This window comes from Pinus tabuliformis, chromosome 4_1 (assembly GCF_031772625.1).
Source record: "Pinus tabuliformis cultivar Carrire ecotype Pingquan chromosome 4_1, CPIR1, whole genome shotgun sequence".
Lineage (NCBI taxonomy): Eukaryota > Viridiplantae > Streptophyta > Pinopsida > Pinales > Pinaceae > Pinus > Pinus tabuliformis.
Window position 1 is genome coordinate 35,380,357 of NC_142303.1, and position 7,445 is coordinate 35,387,801.

The 7,445-nt window shown below is 39.1% G+C and overlaps 1 pseudogene; it reads right to left on the bottom strand.

Annotated features, from left to right (window-relative positions):
• Positions 1-660: 660 nt before the first annotated feature.
• LOC149174056 (large ribosomal subunit protein eL38z/eL38y pseudogene) lies at positions 661-1,003 on the bottom strand (annotated as a pseudogene).
• Between the last annotated feature and the right edge of the window lie 6,442 nt (positions 1,004-7,445).

Sequence of the window (7,445 nt, forward strand, 5' to 3'; positions counted from 1 at the left end):
CTAGTATGATGTGTAAGTCTGTTTTATCCGTCATCAAAGTTGATATTTTTTGAATTTTTGCTAATGTCTGGCAAAATAAAAATTTAAAAAAATCAAAAAATAAAAACAATTAATTTAAATGTTTTATCCAAAAGTAAAAACAATTAATTTAAATGTTTTATCCAAAAGTAAAAACAATTAATTTAAATGTTTTTATATAGTTATTTAAATTCAATGTATATGATAAAATAACTATTAAACACACAAGATTATTGTTAGGTGTTTAATAGTTATTTTATCATATACATTATAAATTTACCTTCAACAAAATTTTTTACCACATTAAAATTCCAAATTAGGTAAAGTTTGAAACATCTTTATTCTTTACTAAATTCAATACCATTTTGTAAAATAAAGTAAAAAGGTCATTTCAACACAAAGAATCTGAAATCTTGCTCCAAAATCGTTTAATATTTCTTTTAATTGAATATTGGTAAAATGAATCAAGGAAAACCATATCCTATGGAATCCTTTACACAACATTCCTCTGCAACTTTCCGTCCAGTTCTAGCTGAGCTCTCATCTCTGAACCCTGCCTACGTGCCCTCCATTGTGAACACAATAAAAAAAACACTGCGCATGAGATCTTCATTCAAATCGTCGGCCTGCTGAGATACACGCTCAGCACACCAGCGTTCTAACCATACAAGGAAACGCTATTTCTTGGCTTCTATAATCGAGGAGTTCGGCTTCGCTCACCAAGGAGGCCTCACCATACCCTGCGAGGTCGTGAACTGTCAAATCTGGAGGCAGAGACTGCTTGAGTTTGTCAGCCTTCTCAGAGTCAAAGACGCACAGAGTGTAAAGATACTTATTACACCTGACCTTGAACTTCACTACATTTTTACTTCTCTTGATATTCACTGACCGTGCATCTTTGCGACGGGCAGTCAAAAGAAAATCTTTGATCTTGCTTATTTGTTTAGGCATGGCTTCTGATAATGGTGCTCTTCCGCCTTGGCGCTGCTTGTAAATATTTTCATGCAAGTCTTGAGAGATCTGGAAGAAATGACCCCGCCGGCCAGTCTCTAAGCCTCGAGGACATTTACCCCAAGGAACGCGAGTGTGGATCAGAGTCTTTGGATCCAAGCGACGGCAGGGAGTTGCGGTCTACGAGCCCTGGCCTGCAGAACCGAGACCTCGTCTAGTGGTGGCGCCGCCCGGACGAGTACTCTTGAAAACGTCCATATCAGAGTTATTGGTTCGATGTCTTACTATGCCCAGCAACCAGTCCAATGGCATTAACGTTCTCGTCCTCGAATGCTACGCTATTTATGGATCTGAATCTGTTTTTTCCAAGTCATTGTCAATCAAGCTTCCACTTACACCACTGTCGAAAATCAAGGCACTTGGCGGCGGCCGCATGAATGGTCAAATGAGAGAAAAACAGACTATAACAGTTCATCCACACTAATATCTCTCTTTCCGCAACTTTTCCCACTTGCTTTCTTGCGCTTCAAGTTGGCAATAATGCAGATGATATGTGGGGTGCGCATTTCGAGGCGGTTTCAAAATTCCAAAGCGCAAACGATACCACATAGTTGCATGGGACAATACACTCTTTATCGTTGACATCGTTGGCGGTGTCAGGCAAGGGAAAGCGAGTGTTGTGACCATTGTAGTAAACAAAAAAAATAGAACGTCTGATTCAGACTTGGCACAGCGAACCATAGCGATGAGAGCATTGCGTATGTTTTTGCCAGTGGGCCTCTTATTACGCAACTCGCCTGAATCGATGAGGAGATTAATGTTCTTTTGGTGAAATCCATAATGATCGATCAGCAAGTCTCGCATCATCAGTACGTCTTGCACGCATCCGTGAAGTTCATATGGAGTTTCAATTAGTTGCGCTGTTGTAATTTGTTGCTGCGATTGGCCCTATTTTGTTCTTGCACTAATTACTGTGAGGCGCCGATTGACATTCCCATGTCAGGAGGAGTTATGGCTATCCATTGTTGTTTTCAGTGAATTATTTCAATCCTAAAGAAATTCATGACCAAGACCAAACCTGTGTCAGGCCTAATGGTGGCCCTCAGCTCGTCGATGTTGACGAGGCCGTAGTTTTTCACGGGGTTGTCAAAGACCGCATCGTCGTTTTCTTAAGCATCTTGATCCAAATGGCTATATGTTATAATTTTGATAATTGTGCAGCATTATGCATTGAACATGAGGTGTTTTACATCAGTATGAATGCTAGTTTGATATAGTTTTTTAGCGAAAGAGAGTAAGATATTACAGCCTGTAGGTCTTGATTTTCTGGGCTACCGTGTGTTCCATTTGCCATTAACCCTCCACGCTGATCGCTGTTGGGTAGACCTTACTGCCTGTTGGATTTCCCCTGCCATCTACTGTCCAAGAATACTGCTGTCCAAGAACACTGCTGTTTTGGTGCATTAACTCAATGACTGTGCTTGGTGCCCTTTTAATATTGGATTCATAATTTCCGTGTTGACTTCTTATGAAGTGTGGAGTTCTCCTTATGATGTGCATGGAGAAAAAGATGATTGGTATTATTAATATGATTTATGCTTGCTGAGTCTAAAGTTGATATCAAATTAAAATTTTGAAGTTCTTCCACAAGTATTTGTCCAGCATATTATATATTTACATGAACCAACAACAAGGAATGCACCACCTCTGCTGAACGTAGCTGTGATACCCTTCTGCGTGGAGTTTATTCTGACATTGTGGGGGCCACGAAACACTGTACTGTTGACTAATATAAGCCAGAGGACCAGCACTGTACAGTTTGCTAAGTATCTGGACATGTAAGGAGGTCTATCATTGTTGTTTCAGCGTGCTAGAGACTCATTCCAATGCCTGTGACCTGAGCAAGTGTTGGACCAACATTCTGGGTCTGAAAGTCCTTGCTGGAATTTACTCTCTTTGCTCATCTTCATTGCTAGATAGTGGCAAGATCAGAGAATTGTGTTATAATTGTTGAATTTTTGATAGCCATCATTTCTGATTTGAAAGTGAAGGAGTATTTGAAGGATCCAAGCAAGTTTGCAGTTGCTGCTGCCCCAGCTGTGGTATTAAAACTCATTATAGTCTCTGTCTATATATATATGCATTGATTCCCTGATTCATTTGCTGCACATTTATACAAGATATTGCTGTGTACTGTAAGTGGATATTACTTTTCTGCATTAAGTAATAATTGTGATCAATTTTTAGGTGTAAATCTGACATTGAAGAAAAATGGACAGAATCAGTGAAGTATTAGAGTTCATGAAAACTCTTATACAATCTACTGTTGATGACACATTACAAATCAGCATAGGATCTCTCTCAGAAATTCAGACATGTCTACAAAATGCACAGGAAAAGATTGATTTTTTGCGGCTTGAATCTTAGCTACAACAAGAAGAATTAAAACAGAGGAATCATCAATCTGGACATGTTTCTGTTCAGAACATTGAGACTGCAACCCATCAGCAGCAAGTCAATAATGTTACCGTTCACTCAAATAAAGCAGCAATTGTACATGCAGATGTAGAAACTCAGTCTGCACTTCCCAAGCCCATCATCAGACCTTGGGAACATCTTGTCCACAACAAGCACAAAACTGGTCTTGGATATGACAAGGACTTGTCCTTTCATATTCCAGACTACTCAAAGCCCATTCAGTTTCAGAGTGCTGGATTCATTCATGATAGTTCACCTGCTCCTCATGATAGTTCAGCTTCAGCTGTTCCAGAATCTGCCCCTCTTCCACCGCAACAACAACAACAACAGATCGTGAAATGCCAACACTGTGACCGAGTTGGCCATTTGGAAGATCACTGTTTTGATCTTCATCCATGTAAGCACTGTCATAAAACCAGTCATTCCTCAAACAGATGCTTCAACAACAAACGTCCTGCAAGAACAAAGATTCATCTTGGATGGATCGCTTCTTGGCAATGGGCATCAACAGCCAAGAAGATATTCCAAACACATGTCAGAACTTGTTCCAGAGTATTGAACAATCTTGCAGTTGAGTTTTCTCCATCATCTCACCTTGTATCTGACAGGGGGGGAAATGATGATCATCTACAAGCTTCAAAGCCACATCAAGCGAGCCTGAGCCACAACCTGCCACACCAGTTTTAGAGTTGTAGCCAGAGACAAAGATGCCCCTGAACATGCCTTCAGTTGGCAATCTGGGACACTTCCTCTAGCAGAAGATTTCAGCTTCTTGCCAGTTTTGGAAGAAGTCCAGGAACAAAATTGAGAACACTTCCTCTAGCAGAAGACTCCAGCTTCTTGCCAGTTTTGGAAGAGTTCCAGGAATTGCATTAAGCATTCCAGAGTTGTTGGTTATCCTTAAACCATCACAGGTTGAGACTTCCCTTTCAGGTTGAAGTTCTCCCTTTTATGTGGGGTGAGACCTCCCTTTATTGGTTGAAGGTTTCCCTCTTCAAAACAATAGGAGCACTTCCTCTAGCAGAAGACTTCAACTTCTTGCCAGTTTTGGAAGAGTTCCGGGAACTGCACTAAGTGTTCCAGTGTTGGTGGTCATCCTTAAACCACTGCCCTTTATACCAACATTTCATAGAGCACATTCAGCCTAGTGTTGCCATGCATTTTTTGCACATTTTGTATTACAACTCTCTTCTTGGACTCATACATAACCCTTCGGATTAAGGGGGGGAATGTTGGACACCTAATCCTCAATGGGTTAGTGTGGAAGCTGAATGGACAAAAGGAGTCCAAGAGACCTTGGGATGTGAAACCCAACGGTCACAACAATGTACTATAAATGTATATCTCATGTTAATAAAAAATGTATTGTCATGTTTTATCTTTCGTATTTTTGTGGTTGCCCATGTGTGTTTAACAGACTTGAGAGACATGAGGAGAGAGGGAGGGATAGAGAAATGGAGTTGGAAGGAAAGGGAGGGAGGGAAGAAGAATCACATAGAGAGAGAGGGAGTGACAAGGGAGAGATGGAGAGAGAGTGTATATGTTTGAGGGTGAGATAGAGAGATAAAGAAGGAGAGATAGAGAGAAGAGGGGGAGAGAAGGAGAGATAGTGACAGAGTTGGAGGGTGGAGAGAGAGAGAGAGAGAGAGAGAGAGAGATAAGGGGGAGAGACAGAGGGAGGCAAGAGAGAAAGGGAGAGAGAGGAAGGAAGAGAGCTTGGATGTGAGAGAGAGAAGGAGAGAGGAAGGGAGAGAAAGAGGGAGGTAAGAAGAAAGACACAGAGAGAGAAAGGTGGAGAAAGAGAGAGGGAGTGATAAGGGAGATGGAGAGAGAGGAAGAGAGGAGAGCAAGAGGGAAGAGAGATAGAAGGGGGGAGAGAGAGAGAAGGGGAAGAAAGAGAGAGAAGGAGAGGAAGAGGAAGGGAGAGATAGATAAATATGGAGAAAGAGTGTGTATGTTTTGGGGATGATATATAGAGACAAAATAGAGATAGGAGAGATAGATATATAGATGGAAGGTGAAGAGAGGGAATAAGAGAGAGATAAAGAAAGGGAGAGATAGATAGACATGGAGGGAGAAAGTATGTGTGTTTGGCGGGGGGGAAGGGGGGATGAGTGTTGGTCTCTGATTTGTCATCATTTTCACTTATCTTTGTCATTCATTAAGCCATTACTTCCAACCATCCATTGCACCATTTCACTCACTGGCCACCATTTTTACCGTAATTCTTCATGATGCATCTCTATATGTCTATGTGGTTAATTAACATCATTTTCCTTTATTTTCAGTATATTAAGAAGAATTTTGCCTAGTCAATTTCAAACGCGTTTTCTGAGCAAATGAAAGCAAATTTCGGAAAACGAAAAACATGCGTTTTGTTATGCACGGGCCCAATTAAGTTCTCTATGAGAAGGTTTCTCAAATTCGTTACCATTTGAGAGATTTTCGAAGATCTTTGGAGCATTATTTTGTAGATTACGTGGATATACAGTTTTTCAAATTGTCATTTAAGACACAATCAACAAATAAGCCAGAAAGAGCTGTTCTTTAGCAAATTCATGGCAAGAAAATCATTATGAACATATTTGAGTTCATCTTTTATCCTAAAATCCTTCAAAACATATTTGATTTTATCTTATGGTAGAATTCATGCAATGAAATTCTGAATTTCTAGTTGCTTCAGAGATCTATAAAACCATTGTGATCTATTTGATGAGTCAAGGAGATTATTGTTGGAAAAACTTTGTTGTTGCAAATACAAGACTCTATTTCAACTCCATTGCTTGTTGTGCATTCCAATATGTGAATAATCATTTCGTGAAAGATTTATAGCATTGCCTACTTCTCGTAGGAGGGATCCCTCGAGAAAATAAGGATTTTGTTTATCTAGAATTAGTATTTTCGCACATATTTCTTTTAGATTTTGTCAATTCATTCAAGTGTTCAAGATTTTGTTTTTAGATATAGATTTTAAATTGTTTTACTAATCATTTTATTGATCAGGAAAGGAGAGATCTCATATGCATATGGATAGAGATTAATTCAAAATAGTAGTAGGAACTTAAGTTTTATATTGCAGTAGTTTTTAATCACAATTTTCATAACGATAGATTTATTTATGAGTATGATTCAAAGAGTGATTTCATTTAAGTACATGGATTATTCTTGTTATCACTCCAAGAAACTCTCCTAGGTTGTAGCTCAAAGATGCCTGGTAACATATAATCTTCAATATTGTTCTTTGAACTATTGGAATAAATGATGGTTTGGATCAAGTTAGATAACCATTTCAGCTCTATTTTCACTCAAGGCATGCATGAACGCTCTCACCAATACAAGGCTTTAGACCACTAATGCTCAATAAGTTATAAATTCAATGGATAGATGGAGAATACTAACTATACTAGCAGATTGCATACATAAACATAAATCAATGGCTAGCTACAAGCAACAAAAGAGAATACTGAATATACTAGCAGATGCATATATGACCACATATGGATGGCTAGCTACAGGCAGCAAATAAGCTTGCAAATCTAATTTATCAAAGCAGAGATAAGATGACAATTCTCTGGCCTTAGACACAAAGAAAACATGAACAAATTGTTCAAGTGCAAGCATAGAACAACAAAGAGAATGGACATTGAACATATAATAACAAAAGAAGCTTATATTAGTAGAATGAATATGAGAAGCTTGAAGGAACATAGGAGGAATAATCTCCAGAAGTTGAACCCCTATTACATCTTAAACTCTTAGCTATTTATAGAATTTTTACAATACTCCTGAGCTCTAAGAGGCTAGGAGTCTTAATTTTTCTGAACTGCATTGTTAACCGATTTGATTCCCTCTAGGCAAGCATGGGATTGGAGTTTTCTACTTCTAACAGCAGAGTAATCACTTTCAAATATTTTTGGTAGCTTGTTGTGCTATCTGGGAGTTCTCCTATGCCAGAGATGCTCCATGATGTTTGTTTGATGAGATGCGTTGGGTTATTG